The 15,248-nt window shown below is 46.2% G+C and overlaps 1 long non-coding RNA gene across 1 annotated transcript; it reads right to left on the bottom strand.

The window, feature by feature from the left end:
- Positions 1-5,089: 5,089 nt before the first annotated feature.
- Positions 5,090-14,817, bottom strand: LOC149362475 (uncharacterized). The gene is made up of 4 exons (XR_016288505.1): positions 14,308-14,817; positions 9,350-9,414; positions 7,825-7,853; positions 5,090-5,302 (listed from the first exon to the last, which is right to left on the bottom strand). It is a non-coding gene; the product is annotated as an uncharacterized LOC149362475 (long non-coding RNA).
- Positions 14,818-15,248: the final 431 nt, after the last annotated feature.

The following is a 15,248-nucleotide window of genomic DNA, read 5'->3' as shown; positions in this document are numbered from 1 at the left end:
CTGCGTACTTCTATTCCAAGAAGAAACCCAAAGCATTTTTAAAGCGGCTGTTTGAGCATATCTAAAAAGGACACGTGTTGACTGTCGTGCCTCCTAAAATAATGTATTGCACCTATGGGCGACCTTTTGCACCCTTCAAGCTCTCAACACTGCCCTTTCTACGAGCTGTCCATTCATTTTCCTACATACGGAGTGCGCCGTGCGCGCCATCATGCTCATTAAAAAACAATTTTTTAGTTTTGTGCAGTTCATACAGTTAATATACTTCCACTACATTGAAAGCGATGGCCTGGCACGTATACACAACCACCTATTGAATGAAAATTTCAGTGGCAGCGATTTCAGTGACGCCTGCTTATATCCCACTGCTCAAGTAAGCATCAAAATTATAGAGTACCTATTTGGAAAAAACGAACTTCCTATATATATAACATGATTCTCACCGGTCCTATGATGGCGGCTACTGCCGGAAAACTAAAGCTCAGAGACAGCTATCCTGCAACGTATTGAAGGACAAGGTACCTAGGAATACAAAACAAATTGCCTTTAAAGAAACTTGAACTCTAGTTCAAGCAGCCATTCGTTAATCTTGGATCTTTTTTTGTACTAGTCATCTTGGCACTAATGGCACCGTAGGGGGTTAGCGCCGCCCTCTCTTTATGCGTTACCATCTGTTCCAGCTTCTTGAAGTAATTTAAGAACCCCCTGTGGTGGCTGAGTGGCTAGGCCACTGGGCTGCTGAGGCGGAGTATACCCGGGTACTCCCTGTGTTCAAACTCGGCCACTGCGGCAGCGTTTCGATGGAGGGGAAACGCAAAAGGCGCCCGTGTGGTGTTGGATGTCATCGCACGTCGTAGATCCCAAGGTTATTCCAAAAATTTTCTGGAGCCCTCCACTACGGCAGCTTTTTCTAAATACGTTTACGCCGACTTTCCTTCCTTCCCTCGTGGCATAGTGGAGGGGTCCGCCGAAATCCGATATAATCAATGCGCCTTTTGTTTTCTCAAAACAACTTTTCAAGTAAATTAAGTAAGCTGAGAACATTGGTCCCTAATATCCGTGACAATTAAAGTCTGCAATGTGAGCAGATGATGGGTAAGTTCGCTAAGCGACAGTGTATGTCACGAATTATGAAGCACCGTGATGCTGCGGCGTAAAACTCTGTTCGCTCGCATTATACGGAAAAATTGTAGCAGATCAGCTAAGAAAATTCTTTCATACTAACCAGCATGGCTTTTTGAAAGGACGTTCATGTGACTCCCAATTGCCTCTCTTTATTAATGACGTAAGCTCCAACCTTGACCTAAACGTTCCTACTGACACTCTCTTCCTTGATTTCGAAAAAGCTTTCGATAAAGTACCGCATAAAAGATTACTACTAAAGTTATTGCGTCTAAATCTCAATTCGTTAGTATTAGAATGGCTTTGTAACTGCTTGACTAACAGAGAGCCATTTGTCTATGCTAACAATCATTTTTCTCCACTTAGCCCGGTCATTTCAGCTGTTCCCCAAGGTACTGTCCTAGGACCTTTGCTTTTCCTCATATATATTAACGATCTTCCTTGCAGTATTTCCTATACCATCCGTTTATTTGCTGACGATTGTGTAATTTACAGCCCAATCACTAACAGTACTGACGCTGGCATTCTTCAACAAGATCCTAACCGAATCCAAACTTGTTGTGAACGTTGGTTAATGTCTCATTATTTCCAAAACATGTTCGATCTCATTCCATCGTCGGCAGATGCATACTCCTTCTAAATACATTCTTTCCGGTTCAGAAGTGTCGTCCGTCTCTTCCTGTAATTACTTGGGTATTACTGTAACGCAAAACCTAATATGGTCATCTCATATCACGAACATCGCTAACGAAGCTAATCGTACCCTTGGTTTCATACGGCGCAATCTACGATTTGCCACCCCATTTATCAAATCATTAGCATACATAACTTTTGTCCTTCCTAAACTAGAATATGCTTCGGCAATATGGGATCCTCACCAGTCCAACCTCTCTTTAACCTTAGAAAAAATACAAAATCGAGCTATCCGCTTCATTTGTTCTGACTATTCGTACTACACAAGTGTGTCTACTTTAAAATCTAGAGCTAACTTACCCAGCCTTGAAACGCGACGAAAAATTTCTCGATTGTGCCTCTTTCATATGTTTTATCATTCATCTTTAGGAGAATCAGTCATATCACCTGCTTATCACCTCTCAAGCCGTATTAACCACCATAAAACCGTCTACGCCCTCACCGCAAGAACTACCGCTCATTCCCGATCTTTTTTCGTCACGTCGTCCCGGGAATGGAATGATCTACCACAGGACGCCGTGCATCACATCAACGCCATCCATTTTAAGAACGCTATCAAGACCATAGTTGTTTAACTGTCATGCCCATCCCTCATGTAATGCCCCATACCAGGGGCCTTTGAGGTATAAAATAAAAAAAAACTTAGATCATTATTGTGCATTTTGCTAAGAAAGTTGAAAGCATTGCGCTATCTCTTTTTGACACAAATACTTTAATTTCTTGCTTATGTGGAAGGCAGTAACATTCAAATACAAAAATAACACCTTATACTTCAAGGGCTTAAAGAATTACAGACCGATCAGCTTACTGCCCGTTGCCTACAAGGTATTTACTAAGGTAATCGCTAATAGATGCAGCACAACCTTAGACTTCAATCAACCAAATGGCCAAGCAGGCTTTCGTAAAGGATACTCGAAAATAGACCATATTTACGCCATCAGTCAGGTGATAGAAAAATGTGCAGCATATAATCAATCCCTATTGATAGCCATCATTGACTGCGAGAAAGCGTTTAACACACTGGAAACCTCAGCTGTCATGCAAGCATTGCGAAATCAGGGTGCAGAAGAGTATTCTGTGAAAATATTGCAAAATATCCATAACTACTTCACAGCTACCATAGTAGTTCATGAAGTCAGCAATAAAATTCCAATAAGGAAAGGTGTCAAGCAAGGAGACACGATCTCGCCTATGCTATTCACCGCCAGTTTACAAGAGGCATTCCGAGGCCTGCGAGCAGTCGGGAAAAAGTGTTAATGGATAATACCTAAGTAATTTGGGATTCGCTGATGCCACTGCCTTGTTAAGTCACTCAGGACATGAAATGATCAATGAGTTATACAGACAGATCAGAACTGTGAGGCTAAAAATTAATACGCAGAAAACCAAATCAATGTTCAACAGTCTAGCAAGGGAACAGCAGTTCGCAATTTATAGCGAGGTGCTGTAAGTAGTAAGAGAATATGTCTACTTAGGGAAGGTAGTGACCGCTGATCCGGATCATGAGAGGGAAATAACCAGAAGAATAAGAATGTGGTGGAGCGCATCTAGCAGGTTCTCTCATATCATGAATGGCAGTTTACCAACATCCCTCAAGAAAAAAGTATACAACAGCTGTATCTTACCAGTACTCCACAATGGGCCAAAAATGTCGAGGATAACAAAGAGGGTTCAGTTTAAGTTAAGGGCAACGTAGCGAGCTATGGAAAGAAAAATGATAGGTGTAACGTTAAGAAATCGGAAGCGGGCGGAGTCGGTGAGGGAACAATCGCTGGTTAATGACATCGTAGTTGAAATCAAGAGGAATATATGGGCTTGGGCGGGGCATGTAATGCGAAGGCAAGATAACCGCTGGTCCTTAAGGGTTACGGAGTGGATTCCAAGAGAAGGCAAGCATAGCTGGGGGCGCATAAAATTAGGTAGCCGGATGATATTAAGAAGTTTACAGGGATACGGTGGCCTCAACTGACAAAGGACAGGGTTAATTGGAGAGTCATGAGGGAGTCCTACACCAACTAGCCCAACGTTCTGCTCTACTAAGAGTCCTTTGCCCTGCAGTGGGCGTAGACAGGCTGATGATGATGATGATGCATTTCTCCCAGAGGCGTACAAACGATGAATGACCATTTATCCAAAATGGTTTAGGCCGAAAATTTTAGGCATATTACTCTTTATTTTAAAGCGCCAAGAGTTTGTGCCTCAACTACACTCGCGGTACCTTTTCTTGGCAATGCAGGGAAGGCTGCGAGGTCGAAGCGTCATTTTGTCATTCCGCCAAACAGTTCTGCCGCACAACGATCCGCACGGTCGTTTGGTGCGTTACTCCCCCCGCAGTAACTGCACTACCTTGCTGGAGCAGCTGGGGCCATTTTTTGAAACTTCTTTTAACTAGACGTGCCGAGCAAAATTGTTGTAATTAAGAAGACTGTTTTTCCTTGACTTTCAGCGATGAGTGGTCGAAGTTGTGTTAAAAATATGCTATCAATAATGAATACTCACAATATTCTATGTTTTAATAGAAATTAATAACTATAAGCGACAAACTTGTTTTGCTGCTTAAAAAGAGAACGTGTGGTTCAGCTTAGTCGTCTCTGCTCCATTGCCAGAAAAAGTCGCGAAGTACAATAAGGTACAGTAGGTGAAGGAAGTACAGGAAGTACATTACGTGAAGTAGAAGGAAAGGAAAGGCGAGCAATTGGAACAGGGTGCAAATAGCAAGGAGCGGAAGCTCTGCCCTTTCGCCAGCGCCAGGAGTGAGAGAGCGCGAGTCTTTTCATCTTTTTCTTCGCCACTTATATGTGTAACGCGCTACGCTGTGTGCCAGACCTGTCCGCTAGTCTTTATTATACCCCGCTGCTAAACAACGCGCCCAAGACCGGGAACGAAAGCGGCAAGCCCGTCAAGGCCTCCCAGATCGCAAAGCACATCAAAACCCCGCAGTGCATTGCAAAGAATTTGCGGCAAATAGGATGCGGCATTAACATCGGGTCGTACATGCTGCATAAGTTGTCGCTGGATGGCTTCAGCGTCAAGGCAGCACAGAGCATGCGTACCGTAGTAACCAGATTAGGAGGCGTAAGAGACAGGCGGAATCAGAAGGGTCCATAAAGGCCATTGACAGGCAGCTCAGGGACAATACGTTCAGTTACAGCAACTATGTGTGTCATCGTCTTTAGATACGCAAGAACCTTACGACATTACTGTCGGATTGGCAGTCTACGGAGCAAGATGCCTTTTCTAATGCCTTCCACAGAATACATTCAGTGCAATCATAGCCGCTTCTACAATTCCACTAAAGATGAATTGTATCTTTATTGTCAATTTGCAAGGGCGTGCTTCTGACACATGAGTTCTAGTGCCAGATCCCCGAATCCTTTCGGCTACGGCGGACCGGATGTGCCTTCATGCTTCCAGTGGCTTCTTGAAGGGGTCGGTACTCCTGGACAACCGCGTCTTGAGGGCTAGCAACCACGTCGAACTTCTGGCCCTGCGAAAATATCCATAACGTGGCTATGCAAGCCTTTCTTACTTTCACTTTATTTTAAAGACAACAGTATAGTTGTAGCTAGCACGTATTTTATAAATATCAAAATTGTGATCTTTCAAGAATGCATTTTTAGGGCTTAGCTGGCTGACGAGTTAACACCACGGAAATATCTGTTTTTTTTTTCTGGCCCAGAAAATAATAACAAATAGTCGGAAAGATAAATCGAATTATATTTACGCATTTACACATCATGTTAAAAGGACTCCATTTGATTAGTCATTGTGATAACAACTGCTTCATGAAGCCGTCGTAAGGGCATAGAGCAGGATCATTTTTTGGAAAGATAGCAGTTGCGTTCTTAAAAGATATATTTTTTATGTCAGTCATGGACCTCTGCATAAAAATCGTCTTTATAGAGGGCCTCGCAAAGAATCTGTCCATCTCGCTTTCTTTGGCTGATGTAAAATCGTACATTTCCTGCCGGATTCTCTTTTGACAAGAACGCAGGTGCTTTGTCGAGAAGCTCGCCTGGCAGATATGCCGCACCACAATACCGCAACGAAAAATTTACCTCGGGGGAAGTGGTTTCTCATAACTCGTAAAAGACGCATGACGTGAAAGCCGCATGTGTGAAATAAAAAAATGTGTTTTTACCAAGTTCGAGCTCGTCTAACCGTCTTTAGCGCTTTAAATACCTAGCGTGTTTTGGACATCATCCTTCTAAATTTGATGTACAGTCTCGAATTTAACTGCATAGTTTTCAGGACAGTTAATAACTTTAAGCATACCCGCCCTCAGCCAAACTCGGATATCTTTTATTTCAGACGTAGCCTGGTTGAAAGAACTAGCTCGCTAGGTTTCTTTTTTTCTTCCGGCACTCCAGATTAGGGCACTTACGGGTAATACAGGTCATCACTCTGCGGCCTACTCGATGCTCGCCGAGATGATTACCGCTTCAGCCAGTTGCCGAAGGTGCGCAGAAACTTCACAGAGCAGCAAAGAGCTCGCCTGAAATTGTCCCTTCTCTCCCTATTGCTTTATAATTTAATAACGCCTCTGACCATTTTTCACAGTGTGATTCGCAAGAAATGTCTCCTTTCAAGTGCGAATACATTAGTCGCACCATAGCGCATGCCTTGATTATAATTATTCTGCCGCGTTTAACTAAAAGGACAAAACATATTCATTATTTCAAGTGCCTTCAAAATGTACCCGCTAATATCAGCAAACATTTCCCTCAAAATTAGGTATCTCTGATGTCCAGTACTGTTTTCATCTATTTAACGCTACGGGCAGCGTCGTCCACACCGCGGTGCAGGCCAAAACAGACCAAAGTCGCAGCGTTTCGCACAACTAACCACGGATCCCAGTCCCACTGCCGTAGACCACCCAAGTTACTTATCAGATTAGCTTCAGTGTTCGCCATCGGCATCACTTCACAAAAAATAAAGCAAGGAAGCTCCAATAAATGCCCTTTTTTGCGGGCTAGAAAAAACAACAAAAATATCAGAGACGAGCACCACTCATTATTGCTAGTTCCACCCTTACCCCAACTTTGTATAATTGCCGGCTATTCACTATTACTATCAATTGCACTGACTGCCTTCCCCGCGGCCTTAATTTTTTTGCTGCTGCGTTCCAGGCAGGAGTAGCACATGACAGTGGGCAGAGGCATGCGTACCCAATTGAGGTACCAGTATTAGGCGCTGCAGTTTCTTCGCATATCTTTTCCCTGAACACTCCTACCCAATACGCCTCAGATATCAGCAAACCATAATGCCATCGAGCACTGCTATATGCGCCTGGTAAATAGGAATCCGCGGCAGATACTGAAAGGAGAGGTGCCATTTTAACATCGAGATCCGGAGAACATATGTAAAAAGTACCAGCTCAAGAAAGCACTTTGTGAGGAATGCGGTCATTCAGTATCAGAAAGAAAAGTGCGTGACATAAATAAGGACCCGAAAAATACAAAACAAGCGCTGGTCTAGCAATCACGTCCTTGTTTATGTTGCAGTTTACTCTCCGACTATGAAAGACGGGCTCGGCCAACAATGTGCAAAGCTTGTTGTGCATCTTTGATGTCGTTGTTTACCTTGAGCAATTTCCTTTTTAATAAAGACAATACTCTAGCGGTTAACCAAACCTATCGGCAAACCATTACTGCTTTTAGAGAGTGTAGCATTTGGAGTGCGTGTAGCATATATCAAGGCTGTAACAATTGGCGGTCACAAGAATGAATAATTTTATGACGTATGACGGCAGGAGTTCTAAAACTGCTCTCGCAAAAGAAAATATCGCAAACCGCGAACTTCTCTTTTGGTCTTTTGCAGCTGACGTCACTTCCACAAAGCCTCGGTTTGGTATACTACTAGTAGGCCTGCTCTCTGAAATCCACGTTCGCGCCCTCGAAAGCTATTCGCTTTTAAAGGAACATTGTGCGTTTAATTGCGTTCTTCGTCGAAGTGTCTGCGGTGAGCTGGTTTACCACACCTACTGACAACTCTCTATGCTCCACGCACCTGTTCACCTTCATCTGCAGCCATAGCACCTAGAAAAGAAGAAACAACGCAAAAAAAATGAATTTTCATTTTCCTACGGCCATGTCGGACGCAAAATTTCATTTGCGCTTCAAAAGTTACCTTCTACAGCGGACTTTAGAATGCTATCTCAGAATATAAAGGGCCTGTTCGCGCAACGTAGACAACGATGCAGTCACTCCTCAGCAATTTGCTATTTTACGCTTTCTCCTTTCTCCGTTGGCCTGCTGATGCATCGTGATGAATCTTATGCAACTACGGCACACATCTGAACAAAATACTGAACGTTCTGAATCATATGCACTAATTATAGTCGCACCAGTGCTTCACCTGAAAACAATTAAAAGGACTGTTTTTTTTCTTACTGCACCGTCATTTAGTGCCCATACATTCAGGATATATATGCGTAGTTATGGAAGAAATAATAAAGAGCGTAAGCTGCCCTAATGTGCAGGCGTATTTTTTTTCTCTCGCTTGATGTCTGTGCGAGGGCAGTTTTCAAGTCTTGACGACACTGCCTTTGTAGCGTATCGTCAACAAAACTTCGGGACAGGGCGAGGTCACACAACTTCCCTCTGAGGAGTACTCCATACTATACTACTATAAACTACTTCAGTTCGTACAACTCCGGAAGCTGCACATTTGCGACAGGGAAGAAAGCTCTACATACCCTTTCCGACACAATAAAAGACGCATGCCAAAAACTAGAACCAATTACGATAAACAAACAGTTCCTTATCAAATCGCTTCAATTCTTAATAAACTTGAAGGTAACTTGAATTTCGCATCTAATATTAGCACATTCAAAAAGCACATTAAAAATGTCCTAATAATATCAGGTGTTTTGTACGGGGAGTGACGAGTGCCTATGACATGGATACACAGGATGTATCCTTCTCTTGTACCATGGTTTTTCACTTTATTTTTGTTATAAGTGTCCTTCAATGTATTGTATACTGAACAAAATCTCTGTATAATATCCTTGCATATTTTTGGACTTATCATACTGTGTTAATGTTGTGATTATAATGGCATATTTTACCCATATTTGTTTTAATTATGTGACTTACTTTCTTGTTATGCTGAAATTTGTATTGCGCTTCCGTCGACTGCAGAGGGACAGAGGCCTCGTCAGGCGCCACAGCCTTTAGCCTCTGCCCCTGCAGCAGATGCTGTAACTGCTCTGCTCAAATAATTTTTTTCAATTTTTCAATTTTTCAATAATTAGTTTCCGTCACGCCCATGTAATTAGTCTCCGTCGCCGTAGGAATTTAACGGAGTTGTCTGGCCGTCATTATGAAGAGGTGTACGTAGGAATCTATCTGCACGCACTTATTAGCAGAGATTAACAGCCACAAGAATGTTTGATCGGAGGATATATATGAATCACATCATGACGAACGTGTTAAAGCTATCGCTGTACATTTTACATATACCGCGATGAAAAGCCGCCGTGTTAACGTACTCACATATGCTGGACGCCACATAAAATTCAGCTTATACTTACCAAGCAGTAAGGCCACCAGGATAAACAAACGGACTTGAGACAGTGCTCTGTCCATCACGTATCGTCTGAAAAGCATTGCACAAAACTAAATAAGCCGTAGCTGCTGTTTACGATTGTCTTGGATAGACATATTTCCAGGAAATAATACTAACTTCCTCCCAGGTGGGACGTTTTCTGTACAACTATACATAGCTGTAAAACCTGGCTGTCTGAATTTTGCCAGCAATGCATAACACAAAACCAGTAGGCAGTTAGCAATCGCATAGTGCTCCGAAACAGCGTTTTCTCTTCCTCAACACCGATGTAAGACCTGGAATTATCCTTCGTGAAAGCCTCTATACTCGAAGTCTGAGAGCTGTGAATGTTGTTTTCATGTAGACTGACAGAGTGACAAAGCAGAAAAAACGGGCACCATAATTAGGAACAATTTAATTTTAAATGCAAGCACTTTGAAGGAAAAACAATCTGTACTTTTATGTTTAAATAATATAAAATAAAAGGAAATGCACAGTGGAAAACCTATACTGCATCATGAAATAAAATGAAGAGGTGTTGAATCAAAGTGCGCAAACTTCAGGAGCAACCGAAAAGTTGATTCAAACATGAGGAATCGTTTGAACTAGATTTCATCGAGCTGAAACATCAAAATGAAACAATCTATTACTTAAAACCAATACATCGCTTTAGTTAAGTTTCCTTCATCCATTTTCTAAAGATCTTTTAGAACAGACATAGCTATCTTCTATTCTTTATTATATAGACTGAGTGGTAGAGAAAGAATAGAAAATAATGGAAGTGGCACTTTGTAATATCCTAGTTATGTTTAACCGAAAGAAATGCTCACTCTTTATTGCGCGGGGCTGACAACCATTGGTGCTTTAGAGGAATAAAGGTATTAAACAGAAATAAAGTTTAGTACAGCTACGAAATGCATCATAACGGTGATAGAGCTATTGCTCTTCGTGCGCCATCCCAGAGAGACCGGTAACTGGCGGAAATTTGCTCATTTTTTATGAATTTTAAGACCTTGCACATGCTACCTAATATGTAATGCTCTTCTCAGCCTTCGCTTATTGCCGAGTTTATTTAATCCTTGTTCAGGGAACCAAGACAACCGCAGGCAGCTTACGCTATTTCTTGCACTGTACTGCAGCCCTTAATTGTAACCAAGCCCACCTGCTGCACAATAGTAGTTTACGGCCTTACAAACAAGGGTACATATAACATAAATACCTTAAAAAGAAGACGAGATAGCCGCCGCTACAGCTAAATCGGCAGAGCGCGGCATGCTGCATACGAATGTCGGGGGTTCGGAACCCACCGACATTGATTGCCTTTTATTCTCCTTTCTTCCACTTTGCCTCGTATTAAATTTGAATACTCAGTTCACTTCTTATTTATGAACAAGTGCCGTTATCACCATAAAAATAAATGTGAAATTCCCAGCTATACCTGCCGTAGTTTCGAAAACTGATGGCTTTATAGCGCCCGGCGCCGCTATAAAGCGCAGGCGCTGAGATCGGCGGTACCAGCGCGCGCTAAAGGAAAATAAAGATGGACAGCGCGTGCTGGGGGCGCACGCCCGGCACGGGCAGTTCGGAACTAGAAGCCTGCCACGCTGGTCGTCTCTCTCTGGTTCTCCGCTGCGACCCCGCAAATCCTCAACAGTGGTGACCCGGCGAACCGTGCCTTCTATCCCTGCGGCGTCCTAGCATGGCGTACTCGCAGCACCCAAGTTTCGACCCGCCGTTCCCGGCGTTCCGGCCTGCAGGCGTCGGCGGGTGGTTCGCCCAACTGGAGGCTGCGATGTACCTGAAAGGCATCACCATTCAGCCGTTTAAACACGCAGTCCTTTGCGACATCCTCCCGTCCGACCTCCTGCGTCGGCTCACCTACTCTGCCTTCGGCTGCCGGCCATACGATGAGCTGCGTGCGGCCGTCTTGGCGGACTTCGGCGCCTACTACGTTCCGCCGCCGCTCTACGACGCAGCGGACCCGTTTTCGCCGCCGCCAGCCTCTGGCCCTGCACCGGCCTCGCTCGCGCCCACGCAGCCTTCATCAGAACCCGGCCCGCCTCAGCAGTCCCTCGCCGCCTCGCCGCCACTCCTGTCCAGCGTCTCCGGCCCAGCTTCTTTATCACCGACCGCACCAGACGCTGCCGCATCGTTTCCGGCAGCACATCCTGCTACCCCGGTTACGCTAGCCGCACTGTGCGACGACTCCACGGTCCCAAGTCCGCACTCATTCCCTCAGCAGCTCGGTGAGGTGCCTGGCCCACCGCGGTTTTGCCACGTCAGTGAACTCAGCGACAGATGCGCCTCGCGCCACCCTGTTCAGCGCCTCCGGCCATACCGCCTCAAATAAGGACGATACAGCATGTACGGCACAGCCCGGTGAGCAACTTCTCTTATCTGCAATAGTGCCGCCGTCAGTCGAGCTCTTCCTCGACGAGTGCCCCACTCCACCAACTTCGGTACCCTACTGCGTGGCATCGCTGCCAGCCGAACGCTCACCTGCCGCCTCATCGCTCACTCCGCTAAAGTCGTCAGTCACTGACCTGAGCGATCGTGCTAAAGGTGAAGTGAGTTTGCCGCCACCGCAGCATATGCCACATACCAGCCCCACTACCCCAGCGGCCACATCACCTGCCCAAGAGGACCCACCCCAAGCCCTCAGTACTGTCAACCGCTTCTCGGAGTCTGACCCTGGCAGCTCGACACTGTCGCAGCAAGCGTCTGTTTTGGTGCCTGACTTGAGCCACCTTCAGCAGCGAATTGTCGAGCTACCCACACCGAGCAGTGCGGCAGTTGTCCATCCAAAAGCTGTGTCTTTTGCTCCCAGCCAGCCATCTGATATAGCCGTCTCAGCTGCATGGCCTGTCACTGCAACAACATTTTTGCAGCCACCTACCGCCGACCATGCTCACACGACATCTGCCATCCTAGCATTCGGGCCACGCAGCGCCTCGTTACCCAGCGGTACGTCTGGCCGAACATTAACACTGACGTTCGCCAGTGGGCCCGCTCGTGCCTTGCTTGCCAGTCCACCAAAGTGACACGCCATACCAAGACTCCCCCTCAGTCTTTCCTGCCGCCTGGATCACGCTTTGACCATATTCATCTCGACCTGGTTGGACCGCTTCCCCCCTCTCAGGGCTACAAGTATATTCTGACGATGGTCGACCGCTTCACCCGTTGGCCCGAAGCCGTGCCCATTCCGGACATTACTGCGGAAACAGTTGCCAGAGCCTTCGTTTCGACGTGGGTTTCCCGCTTCGGCTGCCCCGGCATTGTTACCACGGATCGCGGCCGCCAGTTCGAATGCGCCCTCTTCACTTCGCTCACCCGGCTGCTCGGCACTAAACACTGCCGCACAACATCATACCATCCCTGTGCCAACGGCATGGTCGAGCGGCTCCATCGCCAGCTCAAGGCTGCCCTTACTGCGCGCCTGGATCGCGAGCACTGGATAGACCACCTCCCTATGGTGCTCCTAGGCCTACGCGCCGTCCTGCGTCGTGACCTTGGCTGTTCGGCGGCCGAATTCGTCTTCGGTACCTCCCTGCGGCTTCCCGGAGACTTGTTCGTACCTTCGGCTCCCTCGTCCCAACCCCTGCAATACCTTCACCGCCTACAGGACTGTCTCCAGCACCTGCGCCCAGTGCCGCCTCGCTCAACTGCCCATCAAGTCTTTGTGCGCCCGGACCTTGCTTCCTCGACGCACGTTTTTATCAGGCGAGATGCTGTTAAGGCGCCTCTTACCCCCTCATACGACGGCCCGTACCGCGTCCTCAGCAGGACGACAAAGTCAGCGACAATCCTGCTCGGTGGTCGTGAAGAGGTCGTCTCCCTCGATCGACTCAAGCCCGCGTACCTCGAGACACCTCCCCAGGAGCTTCCCTCAGATGTTGCTGCCCCACCTGCAGACCTGCTTGCCGAAGTGGCTACTCCATCTCTGCTTCGTCGGCGCGTCCATTTCGCCGTTCCGTCTAGGCGGGGGGCCCTACAGCGCCCGGCGCCGCTATAAAGCGCAGGCGCTGAGATCGGCGGTACCAGCACGCGCTAAAGAAAAATAAAGATGGACAGCGCGTGCTGGGGGCGCACGCCCGGCACGGGCAGTTCGGAACTAGAAGCCTGCCACGCTGGTCGTCTCTCTCTGGTGCTCCGCTGCGACCCCGCAAATCCTCAACAGCTTCTTCCTAATCTTTCCAGTGCAGTTCTCTCAATGCCTGCTGTAAACATACGCAAAAAAATAGTGCAGAGATGCGGCCGACCTCTCTGAAACACGGTGGTGTGGGTCCATAATGTAGCGCAGGCGCTTCGGGTTATGTTTGGGGCCGTTGTCGCATCCCAAAGGGGCGACGACGCCCACTACTCGGTTCATACCGACCGGGAGTCCGTATGACCGGTCATATAGAGCTTTCGCTCCCCTGCTGTGCAGCTCCATATTCCAATAGTTGAATAAATACTCCTCCAATGATATGAGCTCAGTAAAATGAATGACAACAATTTTTTGATTCTAAGGCAGCTGAATTGAACTCGGGATATGAAATATGTAAAACTGTAATGAACAAGTTGTACCTAATCGCCACCATTTGTGAAAAGCCTCTGAAACACCGTCTCTAGCTGCGGCTTCACCCACACCAATTTATGAAGTAGATGTTCAGGTTGTTTCTCATTATCAAATGGCCATTTGTCGTATTTTTTTGTGAGTGCTTCTCGAGAACAAAGTAAAGCTTTTCTGCGTTATCGAGACACTGTCACATGGATGCCTTAACTTGCTGTCGCAACTAGCATCACCCATTTGAGACACCACGCGTTGAAAAGCCAAAGACACCAATTTAGTGCGGCCGTCTGAACAGCCGAAAACACTTTAAAACCGCTGTCACTGCAAAACTTATACCAACAAAAGCCGTACATCCCTTCGGTAAAGAAAATCAAATTTCTCCTCTGGCTTACCGGCTCGCCAATGGGTAAAGGAGAATGCTTCAGCTCGCCTTGCTGCTCGTTACTGACGCTGCAGCGTGCATGGGAACGGCATTCTCTGACGACACCGACCGCCGAGGTATCAGCGGAAGGCTCACAGAGAGAAAGCGGCACCTTCCCGGAAATTGAAATGACGGAAAGTTAAAGGAAGGACGACATCCAAGGCAGCGGCACGGCCACGGAAAAAAAACATCCATCGTCGTCTCAGTTGACACATTTCTGTTGAAACTCGTGTTCTCTATAATTAAAAAAAAAAGGTATGCAAGGACATTTGGAACCTATAAAGGCGGTGAATGCATTGACGAATATCTGTGCATCTGTCTGATTGTAATCACAGGCCCATTTTTGAGCTGCCCAAAAAGGCCATCTATTTTACAGGAGAGCAAACACGCTGTGTACCGCCTATTATTAAGCAATATTTAAGACAAAACTACTCGGGCATATTATGCAGGTGCGCAGTGATCATAATCTACAGTTACTTCAGGCAAGGCGTCGAAAAAGGCGGTGCAGCGTACCTGGGTCAAACCGATGGCATATATTTTTCGCAGTCACATGGCGCTCCTGAGAGAGTACATTAAATTCCTCTTTGTCAGTGAAATACTTGGGATTTTTCTGATATTTTTTTTTATATTCGTTTCAGAGCCAACAGCGTTTCGTTAGGTTTTAAAGGGGCTTAGAAACAGGCGAATTCAGTTGTTTGTTCCAGCGTATCTCCTTCATGGTATTTTTTTAACCATGATCTTTAAAAAATCCGGCGAAACACGAGAAAAACTTCACTTATTGCGCCCTGCTGCTGCCCTATTTCAGCGGTAGCTGCCAGAACGCGTACTGAGTAAGTGAAATGCGCGTTCGCCGTCGTCAAGGGAAGCCGCCTACGCTTATTGCGTTTGTTATTTTTATAGAGCCATCACACA

This window comes from Amblyomma mixtum, chromosome 2 (genome assembly GCF_055824585.1).
Source record: "Amblyomma mixtum isolate Tamu chromosome 2, ASM5582458v1, whole genome shotgun sequence".
NCBI classification, from domain to species: Eukaryota; Metazoa; Arthropoda; class Arachnida; order Ixodida; family Ixodidae; genus Amblyomma; species Amblyomma mixtum.
Note: the sequence above shows the minus strand (reverse complement) of the source record. Positions and strands in the feature narration are given on the sequence as shown.